Source organism: Callospermophilus lateralis, chromosome 8, assembly GCF_048772815.1.
Source record: "Callospermophilus lateralis isolate mCalLat2 chromosome 8, mCalLat2.hap1, whole genome shotgun sequence".
Lineage (NCBI taxonomy): Eukaryota > Metazoa > Chordata > Mammalia > Rodentia > Sciuridae > Callospermophilus > Callospermophilus lateralis.
The window spans coordinates 89,927,688-89,936,239 of NC_135312.1; positions in this window are offsets into that span (position 1 = coordinate 89,927,688).

Below are 8,552 nucleotides of genomic sequence, written 5' to 3' on the forward strand. Positions count from 1 at the left end.
ATTGGACATTGAAAAATAGATATGAATTCTTCATCCATAAGATGATGTGCTGAACTGTTATATAATCTCTTATATTTAATAACTGCTGTCAAAATGGCTATTATAAATCTATCATTTTTAGTTGTAATATTCAAATTATAATGGGTATCTCATTCTCTAAATGCTTGCTAGCTTGGTATCAACTCAACATGATGGTTACTACCTTTATACTTTGTTCTTCACAACAAGAGCAAAAATCTGCAAATCTTATTTTCTTATCTACTTTATACATTCAAAGTTACTAAACAATGAATAATTATGGTATAATTTTCTTTTGTGAGTACAGTTTTAAAGACTTTAAATCAAGTGCTTACTCAGTGTTTTTACTTGTATCATAATGGTGTGTGAGTCTAACAATAATGACAAAGGTTGTTTTTTGTTTTTTGTTTTTTTAGAAAGCAGCAACGTTGTTTCTACTTTTGTTGAAACATTATCTACATGGAACAATATCTACAGATATTTACTCTACTTTTTTCTTTGCTAGTTATAGTTACATAAGTAAACAGTTTTATGGGACTCAATTTTAAGAATATTTCCTTCAAAGATAAAATTCCCATTAAAAAGAATATAAATAGCATACAAATAAAAGCTATAGCATAAAATTGGGTAGTGATATCATTCGCCAATAGAAGAATACTTAATACTTAAATATAGAATAACATATAGTACTGTAGTAGTTCCTGTACCTAGTAAATGGAATATTTTCTATATATATGAAACTAAATAAAATGTGCTGTATGTATATTATATGGGACAATTATATATATATAATTTTAAAAAGAAAAATTATAGGATGAAACATATAGTAGATATTCCATTTTTTAGAGAAATTAAAATATATAGAAATATTTACTAAGTGGGTAGATTTTTGTAATTGATTGCACGACCATACATGATAAGTACCAATTTGTTTTAGAATATTTTCTTTAATGAAGACTTTTAGTACTTGTTCTATTCTATTTCATTGCTTTTTACTTCTGGGATGCCAATCTTAATATATTGAATTTTTTTCCTTTCAACTGCGATTTTCTTTTGAAGAATTATTATTTCCTTTTTTTCACTTTAATTTCCTTTTCCTTTAGAAATACTGTCATGGGTCATATTTAACAATAATTCATTCCTTTAGAATTTATAGATGCAATCCAGGTCCCACATTGAAGAATCAGCCAGAAATATTAGAAAGTGGGCAAAAAAATTATTCATGTGTCTATATCTTCCCTCATCCCCTGTTCCCTAGTTTCCTTCAATAATATATTCAGTCATGAACATTTTATATTCATACAAAGTTTCAACACATATTAATTTAATTGTTCAGGCTATCCTTTTAGTTTTTATTACCTCCCAGTGTTTGACATAGCACCTTCAATCGCCCATTCTAATATTCAACCTTTCCACTCTGTTGTGGATAAAAAAAGGTATGATGTTTCTCAGTCTGTTGTTCCACTTTGTCTATACTGAAATGCGTTCCTTCATCAACTGCCATGAGAACAGTATATTCATATTGAAAATTTGCTGCTTTAGATTTGTTGGAAGTTTTTTTTTTTTTCAATTCATGGAAATGTAAATCCAAATCTAGATTGAGTGTCTAACCTGATGTAGGTACTTTGGTATCCATCTAGCATCATGAGTAATGGGCCAATGTAATCCACTTGTAAGCTGTTGACCATCCTAGATCTGCTCATTCTGCAACCCATAACTTCTTTCAGTGTCTGTTTTCCCGTTGACAAAAAGAGAGAAGGAGGCAGAGGGAGACAGAAAGGGAATTATTACAGATGTTATAAGATTCTGAGTGAGACATTCTAAGACATAATTTTTTTTTCTGCCAATGAGGTCATTGATTCCTCCATGCCCATTGATCTTGTACATCAAAGTAATCATTTCCAAGAAGTCAGCAGGAGCATAGAGGGTCTTTCATATTCTTGGCTTCTACATTAGTGAATTGAACCAACTGTGGAAGGAAACTACTTGGAAAAAGATACAATTGGTTATGTATTGAACTTCTATAAGCTCTTTTTTCCTTATAATTATTTCCTAAGCAATATAGTAAAATAACTACATAGTGTTTAATTTTTATTGGGTATTATGGGTAATCTAGAGATGACAAAGTATACAATGTATACATAAGTTTTATGTGAATACTCCTCCATATGGAACCTGAGCATCAATCTTTTATAACAAACTTGGAATTTGTATACACAGGCGTCCTGGCACCAATTTTTACCGACACCAAGGAACAACTATATTAGTATTTCAGTTCTAGTTCATACCTGCATTTGGATGGTGTTCTTTTGGTGAGCACCAACATGCACCATTTTTAGTCCCCACTTCGAGTTCCCACTTTTAAACCCATAAAATTTTCCATAACATAGCTCACACTGAGACTTCTTTCATCTTCCTATTATTTGAGTTGCATTTTCTAGATATATCTCTGGTTCATTAGCTATTTCCCAGTAAATATAAGAATCCATGCAATATCTTTATTGTTATAATATTGTTTGTCGGATGCCAGGAGGAATACCTATCTTAACTATGCCCATTGAATGAATTTACCATTTCCCTTTTTCAAGTAGGTATAACTATTAACCAGTCACAGGGTGGTTGCTTTCTAGGTTGAGTGTTAGTCAGCTTTTTGCCACATTGACCAAATACCTGACAAGAGCACCTTAGATGAGGAAAAGTTCATTTGGGGCTCAATTTCAGAGGTTTAGTTCCTGGTTAGCTAACACCATTGCTCTGTGCCCCAAATGAGGCTGTGTGTGTGTGTGTGTGTGTGTGTGTGTGAATTAAAAGATTCATGATTGAAGAGATTATTGAGACATTGAGGGAAACATAGGGAAGAGGGAATGAGGTATGATGTAAATACATGCATAATTTTTTGCCCGATTTCTAATATTTCTTCCTGATTCTTCATGAGGAAAGTTGCTCAGCTCATGGCATTCAGGAAGTCGAGAAAACAAGAGCTAGGAACCAGAGATGGGTATAGTCCAATGCCATGACCCCTGTGATCTACTTCTTCCAGCTGTGCCCCACCTTCCCACAGTTACCACCATTCAGTTTATTTTGGCAATAGAAGTTTATTACTTCATCAATGTACTAATCCACTGATGATGTTACAGCTCTCATAATCCCACCTTATCATCTATGAACATCGCTAGATTGCTTAACACATGAACTTTGGGGGATATTTTTAGATCCAAATCATAACAAGGGTCAATCAACCTTCTACTCTTGAGACAGCATCTGTAAAGCATGTTACATTTTTGGCATTCTCAGATAAATGATTGTTGGGATAGCCATGTTTAACCAAATGGATTAGGTACTTACTGAGGAAGATCTGTTTTTTTGTTTAGTATTCAGATGGAATTCCTCAGTTTAAAATAATTCTTCAGTTACTGTTTGGGGTTTTGTTTGTTCATTTTTTTCTGTTTTGGTTAAACATAACAATAGAATGTATTTTGACATATTATATATACATGAAGTATAATTTTCCATTTTTTTTGGAGGGGGGGCTGTACTGGGGATTAAATTCAGGGGCACTGTACCACTGAGCCACATCCCCAGCTCTATTTTTTGTATTTTGTTTAGAGACAGGGTCTCACTGAATTACTTAGCGCCTTGTGGTTGCTGAGGCTGGCTTTGAACTTTCGATCCTCCTGTCTTAGCCTCCCAAGCCACTGGGATTACAGGCATGTGCCACTGTGTCAGGCATAACTTCCCATTTTTATGGTGCACATGATGTGGAGTTACACTAGTCATGTATTAATATATATGAACATAGGGAAGTTATGTCTGATTCATTCTCTTCTTTCCTCTTCCCATGCCTCTTCCCTTCTCTTCATTCCCCTTTGTTTAATCCAATGAACTTCTATTCTTCAGCTCCCCCACTTATTGTGTGTTAGCATCTGCATATCATAGAGAACATTTCGCCTTTGCTTTCTTGGAATTGGCTTATTTCACTTGGCATAATAGGCTCCAGTTTCATCCATTTACCAACAAGTGCCATAATTTCATTCTTTTTTTATGGCTGAGCAATATTTTTTATGTGTATATACCATATTTTCATTATCCATTCATCTGTTGTAGGGCATCTAGGTTGATTCCATAGCTTAGCAATTGTGAACTGAGCTGCTAAAAATATTGTTGCAGCTTCATCACTACAGTATGCTGATTTTAAGTCCTTTGGGAATATGCTGAGGAGTGGGCTAACTGGGTCAAACGGTGGTTCCATTCCAAGTTTTCTCAGGAATCTACATACTGCTTTCCAGACTGGTTGCACCAATTTGCAGTGCCACTAGCAATATATGAGTGTACCTTTTCCCCCACACATCCTCGCCAACATTTATTATGACTTGTATTCTTGATAATTGCCATTCTGCATGGAATGAGATGAAATCTCAGTGTAGTTTTGATTGGCATTTCTCAAATTGTTAGATCTGTTGAACACTTTCTCAAATATTTGTTGACCGATCATATTTCTTCTTCTGTGAAGGGTCTGTTCAGTTCCTTTGACCATTTCTTGATTGGATTATTTGGTTCTTGTTTTGTTTTGGTTTGGGGATCAAATTTTTGTGTATCCCAGAGATTAATGCTCTATCTGAAATGAAGGTAACAAAGATTTTCTCCCATTCTGTAGGCTGTCTGTTCATGATCTTGATTATTTCCTTTGCTGTGAAGAAGCTTTTTAGTTGGTACCATCCCATTTATTGATTCTTTTTTTTAAGAGAGAGAATTTTTAATATTTATTTTTCGGTGGACACAACATTTTTATTTTATTTTTATGTGATGCTGAGGATCGAACCCATCACCCCATGCATGCCAGGCGAGAGCATTACCACTTGAGCCACATCCCCGAGCCCCCCATTTACTGATTCTTGATTTTACTTCTTGCACTTTAGGAGTCTTGTTGAGGAATTCAGTACCTAAGCTGACATAATGAGCCTACTTTTTCTTCTAGTAGGTACAGAGTCTCTGGTCTAATACCTATGTCCTTGATTCACTCTCAGTCGAGGTTTGTGCAGGGTGAGGAACAGGGGTTTAATTTCATTTGCTACAATATAAATTTCCAGATTTCCTAGCACCATTTTTTGAAGAGGTTATTTTTTTCTAATGTATGTTTATGGTGACTTTGTCTACTATGAGATAACTGCATTTATGTGGGTTTGTTTCTGTATTTTCTATTCTGTACCACTGGTGTTCATGTCTGTTTTGGTGTCAATACCAGGTCATTTTTGTTACTATATCTCTGTAGCATAACTTGAGGTTTGGAATTGTGATACATCCTGTGTCATTTTTCTTGCTAAGGATTTCTTTGGCTATTCTGGGCCTTTTATGTTTCCAAATTAATTTCATGACTGCCTTTCCTATTTCTACAAAGAATGTCATTGAAATTGTAATATGAATTTCATTAAATCTGTGTAGCACTTTTGGTAGTAGAGCCATTTTCACAATATTAATTCTCCCTATACAAGAACATGGGAGATCTTTCAATATTCTAAGGTCTTTTTTCATTTTTTTTTCTTTAGTGTTCTATAGTTTTCACTGTAAAGGTCTTTCACCTCTTCTGTTAGATTGATTCCCAAATATTTTTTTTTGAGGCTACTGTGACTGGGATAGTTTTAATGGAAGACCCAAATGGCATAACTTCAGGGGCTTCCTTTGTTGCATGTCCTTGAATATGTTATTTTCTCTTAATGGAGACAATCTCTGTGTACTTTTCTCACAAGTGTTATAACCCAGGCAGCAAAGAATATTTCCAGCTTCAAAATAACTGTATGCTCTTCAGCAAAGAAAGTTCAGTCAAAGCCAAAAGACTAGCTATCCTTATGTACATTAAAGACACATCATATTATATCCTAATTCAAAAGCTTCAGTTGTTTCTGTTGGATGGCAGTAACAGACTTTTGCTAAATGTCATTCAACATAGCTGCATATTGCAGACACTTCCAAAATCACGTAAGTGTGTCAGAGTGAGGTCCAAATGAGTTTGATTGTATTCTGGGCTTTTGAAGTTTAAAGGAAATCATTTCTTGATCAAATTTAAGAATTAATATTTTTCAACAGACACTAGTATTGCTATATGTATATACATGGCTATATAACCAATGTAATCCTGCAATCTGTACATGTGGAAAAATGAGAATTCATACCCTGTTTGAATCAAATGTATAATATGTCAAGATCATTGTATTGTCTTGAGCAATTAATAAAAATAAATAAATAAATAAATAAATAAATAAATACATAAATAAATAAATTACAATGACAAAAAAAAGAATTAATGTTTTTCAGAGTTGTGTTTTTCCTGGTAATTTTATGAGCAGGATGTAGTAAAATTTCCAGATGTGGTATGTTTTCTCCAGAAACTGAAAAACAAATTAAGTTTTTATCCCCTGCCACTTACTTTAATTTTGAATCTGGCAGAGACAATAACTTATGTTTGGTTGTCTGAGGAATATCTCCAGTCATTCCTATGGCATGTTGAGCCAAGAAATTTTTCTATTTGCTATAATTCCTGTACTTTAGTTTGGTTGAACAACATTACTCTGGAAATTGTATGATTATTAAACACTTTTAATTCAGCCCTAGCTAATTCTCAGATTGAAATATCAACAATATAATGAACAAAAAAAAGCTTTTTCCAACTTAATCAAAAGTGAGTATCTTCTGTCTAGATTTTGGCAATAAGTAGAATATTTTAAAATTTTGTGGACGCACAATAAATCCACAGTAGAGGCCATTCCTAATGAATGAAAATTGAATTTGATTTTTTTCTAAGATAGAGGCATTGGTAAAATCAATCTTCAAATATCAATTTCCTATATTTGTGGGACAGCATAATTATTAATATCAAATTGGACACAGCTAATGCTATTTGAAGCATCACTCTGTTCAGTTTTATGTAATCTCTGGTTAACTTTCAGAATCCATCTGCTTTTCTTAACAGTCATATTTGGTAAGAGTTGGTAAGTACTAATTCCTGCATCAAACAGATCCTAAATTAAAATAAAATTTATTTATGATCTCCATTTTTCCTATAGATTTAAATTACCCACAGAGTGGTCTTAGTTCACTGAAAAGATTCCAATTTAGCATGCTTAGTTTTAAACAGTATGAAGAGAAGATATAAACAACATCCTATCCTAATGATTTGGGCCAGGAAACTTTTCCTATTTGGTTGTTATATTTATTCCAATAATAAATTCAACAAGCAGTGAAGCAGTGATTATACATAAATTTCATTCATAAATCCCCACTTTGAACCATATTTTCACTAGCAGGCCTTATGCAAAGAAGTCACCATATCCTGCCCATTCAATTATGTACCCTTTTAATTTCATTACAATTTTCAGTCTGGTAGTATATTGAGCACAGCATAATGATGCCTCTTCACTATCTTCAGGTCATGCAATGCAATGACTGTATGTCAATTCCACTGATTCATTGTTTATCTCCGAGAGAGTTGGATTAAGTGATATCTATCTTCCCTCCAAAAAAAGGAACTTTCAATAATTTGACTTGTTTTGTTTTTTCCTTTGATTTTTTCTTCAATCATCCAAGGAAATGATTTATGCAGATGAAGATATCAATTTCTTCTAAGCCTAGGAAGACCAATAAAATCTATAAATACTTGTCTGAAGAGTTAACTCTCTAAATAAACTATCTTTTTAATAAATTTACTCTTTAAGATTTTAGAAACACAATTTTCCTTGAAGCACAGCAGATAATATTTTTATTATCAAGTAATAAATTGTAGCATCTTCAGCCACAGTAGTAAATATTACAAAGACTAGGATCAAAATTTCCCTATTTTAAATATAATTTATTCAAGCTTCCCCCCCCCAAAAAAATGTTATTAATCTCTCCCTAGGAAAAATCATGAATGTTCATAAGCCTGGTGTTTCCAGAGAGATAATTTTAAATCCCTGGATAAATGATTAATATCTGATGAGTAGAATACAAATCATCAGAGTTGGATTTAAAGTCTGCCATAGAGAGTGGAAATTGCAAGCATAATTGCTTAAGGTGAAAAAGAATCTATTATGTAAACTCATTTGTCAAACTGTCACTGCAAGTCAGGAAGATTCTTTTACCCCAACATCCCGTAGTCCTGGAAGTAGAAGCCAACAAGGAAAAATCTGCTGGTGGCAGAAAGTATTGTACCTTCTCTGTGCCTAGGGAATAGTGGTGGCAGAAGCAAGAACACAAATAAGAGAAGCACAGGTCTTTTACAATAGATATTTGCCAATAGGCACAATGTGCACGCACACACGCGCGCGCTCATTAGTGATAAATCGTACCTTTCCTGTACTAATATGTCAGATCAATCTTAAACTGTGCACCAATAACAGAAGATATTTAAAAGATAAGATAAAGATTAAAAATAATAATGTTCTAATAAGTCCTTATACATTCTAACAAATCTTTTCCAGCACTACATGGAGAATATGCATTTCCTTGGAGACCAATGTAAGGGAAAAGGCCATGGTTAAACTGACTAATATTTGTTTAGATGA